Genomic DNA, 10130 nt, shown 5'->3' with positions numbered 1-10130 from the left:
TCACGATGTGCTTCAAAATATTTTCGCCAGATGTCGCTCGCCGGATACAAAATAAACATTTTAATATTATTGCTAGCTGGAAACTTAAACCCGAAATCTCAAGTTTTTATATAAACACGCCAATACCTACGTAATTATTTTTTTTTTTTTTTTAATAATGAATTACCGAAGTTAGATAGTTTATTTGAAAATATAGTATTCATTATCCACTTCAAATAATTTAATTCAGTCAAGCCCTTTGTTAACAAACCAGGTTAACCTCAAAGTCTGACAATCTCAGAATATGTTTTTCAGAGATATTTCACTGTTACTTTGGGCTAGCGATGTAAACAATACAAGAAAAGTTTTTTAAAAGCAAAAAAAGCTGTATCCTGCAGCGTTAGTAAATGTGAGATAACTGTGAATGGTATACTGAAACGGGTAAAGGAATTTGTGTATCTGGGAAGTATGTTTCCTAGAGATGGAATGACTATAAAAAATATATTGAAAGGAAAGTGAGGGCCGGGTACAGAGAGAACGGTGCACTTAACTTAACCTACATGAAATTATATTCATTTGCATAAAGATAGATGAAAAAAAAAAACGAATTTCCATGTCTGTTTTCTAAATGTGGACTGTGTAGAGTGGAGCCGTGGAAAAGGTGAGTAAAGAGAAGTGGCCCAGCACCAGCATCGGACACTTAAGGTTTGTGTAAATATGGAAAATATTCCAAAACTACTATTTTTATTTTTTATTTATCGTGGTATTTACTGCATTATGCCGGTCAAGAAAAGCAGTTATTACAGTTAAGCAGCGCCATGATAATCGTAATTAAATTTTCACTTTTTTGTATTAGATACCCCTTACTATTTCTGCAATGCACGATATTGTATTTTTTTTTTAGTAAACGCCGATTTTTTGTCAATGAACTGTATTTATTTATTAGAAGGGCGCGACGTTCATTTTGTTCACCGACGTTTGGCCAGCAAAAATTTTTATATCGACACTTATGCACCAACAGACAACGAATCTAATATTACAAACAGTTTAAAAGGAACCTCCTGTTTACGAGTTTATTGAAAAATAATGTAACTATTATTGCTCGATCATGGACGAAACGGTAAATAGTTCGTGGTGTATAAATTACTTACTTTTACCGTATCTAGGGTCCCCTAGGTATTTATTAATTTATGTATTTTGTTAATCATACTATATTTAATTGATGTTTTTTGTGGATATTTCTTGATAAAACTCCATAGTTAATGATTTAGATAAAATTTATTAGGCGAAAACGCTCGTTGGTCAAAATAAATAAAAGTGAAACTAAACTAGGAAGTTTTATTCATAATTTTATCTAAATCATCACTATATTATTGATTTCCTTTTTTACATAATCCAACCCCATAATGTTAAAAATATATCAATTAAAAAAATATTTTTCTAAGAATTAGTGCAATAATAATTAACATTTTTCTTTGCCTTTCCCCGCAAGCAGCAAACAGTACATTTTTTTTAGAGTTTAATAATCTTCGATACGTTGGTCAGTTTTTTTTAAATTTTTTTTTTTTTAATATCTGGACCCCTTTATTTTGTAGCCTTACGTGTCATGTACAAGGCTAAGGTACTCGGAAAAAAAACGTTCTTGTTTGTCTTGGAAATGGGATGTTCGATCACTGATTTTGGTTTATTACCTTTATGAGTCCAATCACCATTGTTGCAAAGTTCAAGAACAATGGCGCGTGATAACTATTTTTTACTACAGTGTGGATATCTGTTAAGGATATTCCACCTTTCCTGCATTCTGCTTCAAGATTATGGCGTTGCAAACTGAAAAATGGGCACTGAAATAACAGATGTTCTACACTCTGTGAAGAAATATCGTCGCACGGACAATAGTCATCATTCCTTAATTTAAACCTATATAGATAACTTCTCATAGCTCAGTGTCCGGTAAAAATTTGGGTCGTTTCGAAAGTACTTTGGTGATGATTGACTAGTGTTGCGTGACTTTAGATCAGTGTTATTCAACGTGTAGCAGCGAGAGGAGCGCGATGTCATATATCATCCTCGCGCAAGAGTATTTTATAAAAAAAAGTATGAATTTCGCAAAAACTGGAAATATTATGAAACAGTTTTATAAACACTACCCTGTCTTTTTTTTAGGTCGTGTATAGCATTTTTGCTCGGATATTTCTGGTACCCTCTTAGAAACTCGCGGATTTTTGTCGCGCTTAAACTTAGAAAGGTAAATCAATAAAATAAAAAAAAATACCAATAAAATTCCATGGTTTACTTAGTTGACTTCGAGCATTGACCAAAGAGCGCTTTCGTCAAAGTAGGCATCGTTCATTCGGTGGTCGATAAACCACATAATTAAACTAAACGAAGACATTTTTATAGAGATTTGTATTAAAATCATTAACAATGTAGTTTATTTAAGAATCCGGTGACAATTGTCATCAAGCGGAGACGATACTACTGGCTGGGCTGTATATTGCGGATGCCTCCTGAGAGCCTTAACTACCCTAGCCTAGTTTACAAGGCATCAGCAATTCATGTCAGAACTACGGGACGCGAATCTGCTTTGAAAGGCTTTTTGTGGACACCACTAAACAGACAAGAAATTAAAATGACGATTATTCAAGAAATCCACAATAAACATCAATATCACTTTAATTAGCAAACGACAGGGCACAAGCGCTAAACGGTTCAGCAATTATCATAATTAATTATTATAGAGGAACAACAAAGTTCATTATATTCAATCGATTACTATTTCTACCGCAGAACAAACATCTTGGTAGTAAAAAAATCGTATTGACTCTCGTTGTTTGTAACACGAAAATAAAATATAAAAAAGCATGACGATATATTTTATATAATGAGACGAGCGGAAATCCCCAGTTTTTATCACTTCTATGAAACCGATTGCGGACACGAATGTTTTTTATATCCGTTTGAGAATTATTACCATCAAGTGTGCTGACGAGATACTGTCAAAATAAAGTTTTGCTGGGAATGTTTGATAGGATTTGTCGACCTCGTGTTCATAGTGGTCAGCGCGTTTGTCTACCAGCAAGAGGTCTCGGATTCGATTCCCGACATGGTTGACTCGAAATATTTATTTGAAAAGGTGTTTTTACACTTGCATATTTTTCATAGTCCCTGGACTGGTACCTGAAGCGTAAGACTGTTAATCTTACTTTCATGTAACAAAAATGATCAAGATATACTGCGATCGGTGTACCAATGTAGTACCCTATACACTATAAGGTGCGGAAGGGGGATGATGATGTTTGATAGTGTTCTTTGAAAATTTCTTTTTTTTCGTCAAATCTCATGCTGGTTTTAAGAACATTACATAATTCTTTAGTAAGACGTCGCTTGGAATTTAGTTCCATCATTTGATCGCCAAATGAAACCACGTATTCCTTAATGATAGAGGTGCAGAAAAAAAATCTGGGTTATCTGTATCTCTGAGAGTATGGATATTACCCGTGGCTTTTCCCGACTGACTTGACGTGATAACAGTTTCTCACCATGGATGTATATCATATTCACAATCACAATGGAACATGCGTGAACACCTAATATTAAATGTCAAAATATTTACGTTTCGCGACGTATAATCCTGCTGAGCAATCACATATTTGAATTTCACCGGTGTAAATATGGAAAATATTCCAAAACTGCTACTTTTATTTATTCATTTATTATTTATCATGCTATTTATTGCATTTAGCCAGCGGTTGGCAAGCCAAATGTCAAGAAAAGAAGTCGCTCTTGTAATTGTAATTTAATTTTCACTTTTTTGTGTTAGATACTCCTTACCATTTTGCAATTGCAATATATTGTATTATTTTTAAAGTTAACGCCGATTTTTCGCCAGTGAACTGTATTTATTTACGAGGAAAACAATAAACAAACCGACACGAGCGTTGACTTAGAGATTAGACACGCGTTGACTTTCGACTGCGATAGATTAAGCATGTTCATTATTGTTCATTGCGTTCGTTCAAATGCTTAGCATGTTTTTTAGCACGTCGATAGTTATTTGAGACTGGGCTACAGGGCTACCAATCATTGTTGGAGAGAAGGGATATTTATTTAAGTGTTCACTTTTTTCAACTGATAATTCCGATATTCTGAATGAATTTGGTATATCTTCGACAAAGGCAACGCAGGTTGTTTTACTTACCACGATTCAGAACCAACCTGCCAATGTCGGAAGGTAGAGCAATCGTGTTATTCAATCGTATCGCGTCAGATGTCGATATATTTCGTGTCAGTGGGATTTCTCTTAGGAAGGCAATTTTCCAAATTGAAAAATGTAAAAAATTTATATTTAAAGCACTAACTTTGTGGTTATTCATTATAATAAAATAAATAAAACATCTTTGTTTTTAATGACTTATTTTTTAATGTTATTCAAACCATCTGAAAAAAAATAATCAACACTTCAATAAATAAAAATAAAATATTATAATTAGACAAGTTAAAAATCGTAGAAATGAAAAAAGCTATTCATAATAAGAAAAAAATAATTTACAACCAAATAAACAGTATTTCTTTTAGTTAACTCCTATCTCCCTTCAAAAATATTCATTTCAAATTACCACCATTTTAGGGGGAAAAATACTTGATTTATTGGCTCCAAATAATTTTAACAGATTTATTTTGTTGCCCTTTAATAATAAGGAATATTTTTGTGTTTTTTTTAATATTTTTTATTTCCTTTTTTAATTGCTTTTGAAAAAATACCATATAATCTTTTACAGAATATTCTTTTTTTCTTTCTTATGTTACACAAAAATATAATAACTGTCCATAGCAAAAATTCATTAACATTGTCTTGTATACCCACGAACAGGCCATGCCTTTGTGGGATTTTTTGTTTACTATTTTTCTATTAATATGTATTTAATTGCTATATAATTATGCTTTATTTTTTAATACTCTGTTTTATTATTGTTTATTGTAAAAGAACAAAAAATTTAAATAAAAAATAATTTTAAAAAAGTGTAGTATTAAATAAAAATTGATAAGTTACGTAAACACTTGTCATATTCCACATCTGCTTTCTAGTTTGACACAAATAGTGTCTAAAAAGAGTCTTCAGATATATCTGTCAGTTGCTAGATTCTCTGCATCCTGCAAGTCTCGCTCTGGGCTCGCGTCCCATAGTTCTGACATGAACTGCCGACAAACATTTAGTAACGGACGTCCAGAGCTGGTATTCTGAACGTATTTGCAAGCGAGAAAACGCCTTTTATTTAGGTACTAAGTATGCGCTAAAAAAGCGTTATCTACGCTCGCGAAAGCGTTTAGAATACCACCCTAGTGGTGGTATTCTTGATTTTCTCTACCCCTAGAGAGTGATAAATTTGAAGGTTTTTATTTTCTAATGATGTGTTTTGGGTAATGCAGGTAACAATGTTCTAAATGAAAACAACATGTTTGATTTCAAGTCTTCATATTTTTTGACGTTTAATCATCAGTATGGCCATATATGAAGCAAAAATTAGGCGTATGGAAAATATAAATATCTCCAAATCATCCACTCTCTAGAGGATAGAGAAGATTCCGAATACCATCCCAGGACGTCGAGAACATAATATCTTGTAAAGTAGGCAAATGTGGTTAAGGGTCTCAATAGGCAACCGCAGTATACAGCCCAGCCAACCGTACCGTCTTTGCTTGACAAAGGTTCTTACCGGAGTTTGTGCTTTTTAATGTATTATCAATGATCAAACAACTAGGTTATGTAAAAAAATAATAATTTCAAGAAAATAGTTTAAAAACTCTACAACATAATTATGCTTATCATGTAATTTAATTATTTATATTTCAAATGTTATTTTTGTTTTATCGTGTTCATTATAATTGCATTCACAGTATTAATTACAATTAAAAAAAACATTATGATGTGATTGTAGTGTCACGACCCATAAACATTATATTTATGATAGTTCACCATAATAAAGTTAATTGGACAAATCATCGGAGTTGTGCCTATTATTTTAAATATCGTTAGGTCAATGCGAGAATTAAAAATCTGTCATCGCAAATAAGGTATATAATAGAGGGAGACTCTAGGTTAGCCTAGCTAACACCTATTTCATCTATTAAGGTTCTCCAAATTATGTTCCACGGAACACCAGTGTTCCGCGGAGCCTATATAACTATTCCGTAAAAAAAAAAAAAATCTGGGCGAAAACGACTCTTTCGCAATATTTTCCCAAAACTACTAAGGACGACTCCTGGTTTCGAAATCCATTTTCCGTGACAGGTAGGCTTAAACGTGAGTAACTATGAAAAGCAAATGAATTGAATCGGTGACTCTAAATTGAAATTAAAAATGATATCAAGACGAGTTTGTGAGAAGGGTAATAACAAATGTGTCAAAACAAGCTGTACATACACATGTTTTATTTATCAAATCTTTTCCTGTGTTTTTTTTTTAATGTGTTTTTTGCAATGAAATATATTTATTTTTTTGCAATGTCTTTTACTGTGTTTCAAACTATGTATTTTACTGGGTTTTAAAATACATTTTTACCAAATATGGTATAAAAGTATTTTACTACATTTTTTACTACGTTTTTAATACATTTTTAGCTATGTTTTTTTAACTTTGTTTTTTACTGTTTTTTACTGTTTAATACCTTAATTTATTTTTTATGTATTGATTACTGTTATATATATATTTTTGTCTGGCTTCAAACGGGGTAAATAACCTTTGTTAGATAATCAAAGTAACGTTGTATAAGTGTATAATTTTATGATTATAATATGGTAGTAAATAAACAAATTAATTATAATAAATGAAGAATTGTTTTACTTCCGTTTTCTACAACTTATTTTTGCGATATGGGATTTTCCAGTTATGCTGCAATGAAGTCAAAGTTCAGAAACAGATTCGATGTCTTACCAGATTTAAAATGTAAGAATTCTACTCGCCAAGTTCCTGTGCCTCGATTATGAACGGTATGTATATCTGTATATATCGAGACGGTATACTTAACTTCTGTACTATCTGCATCTTACCTCGGTACGTTCTACCTACTTGTCATATCACGACATCATATGATCGAAACAAGCCAATGGAATGACCGCAAACAATTAGTCCGCGTTTCTTACGTCTTTAACATTTAAAATAGTTCTGATTTTTATTTTAAATAGGCTTCTGCAATAAAAAGTGCCCACTTCAAAGCGATTATAAACTCGAATAAATTCCAATTCAAGCAAGAAATGCTCGCTTGAACATGAATTTTGCATGACTTTTGGAAATCACCTAGACGGTACACTTGACGATCGTCTGTATGTATCTACCAATCTGTACAAAGCCGGCTCCTATAACGTCTCGATACATACACTCGGAAAGATAATAAAACAGATGGAAAAATATAAAAACTAAATATTTTTTTAGAGTGGTAACTTTCTGACGCATATAATCTGTGTCTGACGCCTAGATACTCTTATTTGTTAATAGGCGAGAACCTAGTGACATTATTTTCACATCTAGACGTTCATTATGTTAAAGTGACAGTTATGTCGGAATTTAATTCGACTTCAAAACTTACTTATTTCTATCTCATATTTTTAATATGCTTTTAAGAAAAAAAGTGCCAACCTCAAAACGATTAAAAATTTTTAATGAATCATTATTAAAGAAAAAATTGCTCGGTGGAACAAAATTTTAGGCATTTTTAATGCGTAGATAAAACGTATCGAGGGGTTCTAGACTCGTCGGTATAAAATGATGTACTTACATCAAAACTTGATGGTGCGGGTATCAATACTGTACCTTTGTAGGCAGTCGGGGAGACTTTTATCTTCAACTATGACGTCATACTCAAACTATGTCATTTTAGAGCGTAGATATGTGTACCGTGACGTACGCTTCTCCTTGATTCATATCAATGTACCTACCCAAAACTTAAAGGTGGGGGGTTGGTAGTATATCTTTATAATCGCTAGAGGGAATTTATCTTCAACTATACCGTCAAGGTATGACGTCTTTATCTTCCCATCATAATTGAGGCCCCGGTATCAAAAATATTTGCCAAGAACTAAAGTGCTATATTAAATAATAAAATAATAAATGCTTTAATATCATTTAAACGAAAAAAAAAATATCATGAAACACGCAACCTAAAAAACAAATTAAGAGTTCCGTTAAAATTTTCTGATCTGCGAAGTGTTCAGTTGCTAAAAAACTTTGAAGAACCTTGCCTTTTTTTTGATGGATTGACATAAAATTATAAGTGCAAAAGTGCTGCTTTTCGGGAGAGCAAAAAAACGTTATTATTCACCTTATTATTTAGCTACAGAACTCATATTTTGCAAAAAAAAATATTATTCACAGATCATTTCATTTGTGCAACAAGATTCAAGTAATTCGTACAAATAACAGATATATTCCAGATATACTACTTGAACCATTAAAAATGGGACAGAAATGAGTCTACTTATACTACTAGAACTAATTAATACTATTAGTACCACTCAATGGATGATAGAAATGAGTCTACTTTTATTACTGAGACCATCTTGTACTTTTTGTGCCACTGAAAATATAACTGAAATGTCCATACTTATTTTATTAAAACCAATGTTTAATAAGCACAGAGTTACCTAAAAAACCTAGCTACTTTAAATCTTTAACCTGTATTTCTTTAATATGTTATCCAGCTTCTATAGTTTTTTTAAAACATTTTTTTTTTAAAACCAACTTTACTTCTAAACACTGTTACATCTTTTATTGCTTCATATGTTTTTTAAAAAAAAAATGTTGTTTATATACTCATCTTAATATACATATATAATTCCTCTGTACGTGTGATGTCAGCTTAACCGATTTACGTGCAGTTTTCAGAGAAATATAGATCCGTGCGCTGTGCGTGTTCGTAGATATTAAAATCTTCAATCGAATCTGTAAAAAAAAAGTTAGGAACATAAATGTTTTATTCATCAAAAGAAGGAAAATGCATTTTCAAGAAAATGAAAAGATGTTGTTTTTTTCTAAATAAAAAAGTTTGTTTTTGAATGTTTACAAACATCATTTGTTTTTTGTGGATCTCAATCAGATTCTTTCCTTAAATTACTTATAATTTCTACCTATTTATTTCTTTTCATTGGATTTTTGGTAACACTAAAATAATATTAAATTCAAAACATAAAAATAAAAATGTATTCCTTTATAAATACACTCCTTTGTTGGTAAGACGACCGGAGTTTGACGTTTGTAAAAAGAATGCCATATTTGAAAAAATATTCATCTTAAGTTTTGGAATTCAACCATAAACAAGTACCTACTTAAATTCAATGTTTGTTTAATATTAACAATTTTTAGTTTTGGAATTAAATCACAAACAAGTACCTAGATGAAAAAGATTTTTCCAAGATAATAGCAGGCAAGCCAACGTTCGGGCAGGACAACGTCTGTCGGGTCCGCTATTGTATTATATAACTTCCATGTATGTAAAAGATTTATAGGCGTGAAAAATTAATAAAATTTATGTTTTGAGTAGTCATAGAAGTGTACTGTTAATATCATTGATGGAGACATATAATTTTTGCATATAAATCACAAAATGAACCTAAATAAAGTTATACTCTTATGTCCACCCATCAAAGATTTATCAAAAAGTAAAATATCTACAGTGAAAACACTACCTCCACATACACGAAAAATCGTTTGGAAGGCCGTAGGTCTTCCCGCCAGTTTCGCTCATTCTGAAAAACAATGTTTTTTTGTCAATAAATGACTTGCTTTAAATAAAACAGTTCCGTGAGCAGCAATTTAACTGAATTTGACTCAACTGCTTTCATTGCCCCTTTCAATGTTAGTTTAGCAAATTGTTTGGAAGGCTTCATGTCGGAGCAACTACAACATCTTATGTCAAAAAAACATTTTCGTTTGCATTGGCATGTTCACGTCACATGGGAGTTAGCCGCAGACAGATAGAGGTTGGGAGAAATTTTGTAAATACCGAATGCTCCACCTAGGTCGTCATTCCCTTTCCGCACCAATGGTACATAGGGCACTGGATTGGTATACCAATCGCAACTTATCTTGATCAATTTTGTTACATGAAGGTAAGGTGATCAGTTTTACGCTTCAGGTACCAGTCCAGAGACTATAAAAT

This window comes from Micrasema longulum, unplaced genomic scaffold, assembly GCF_059751315.1.
Source record: "Micrasema longulum isolate JH-2025_06_02 unplaced genomic scaffold, ASM5975131v1 h1tg001186l, whole genome shotgun sequence".
In the NCBI taxonomy this organism is placed as follows: domain Eukaryota; kingdom Metazoa; phylum Arthropoda; class Insecta; order Trichoptera; family Brachycentridae; genus Micrasema; species Micrasema longulum.
This window is presented reverse-complemented; position numbering follows the sequence as displayed.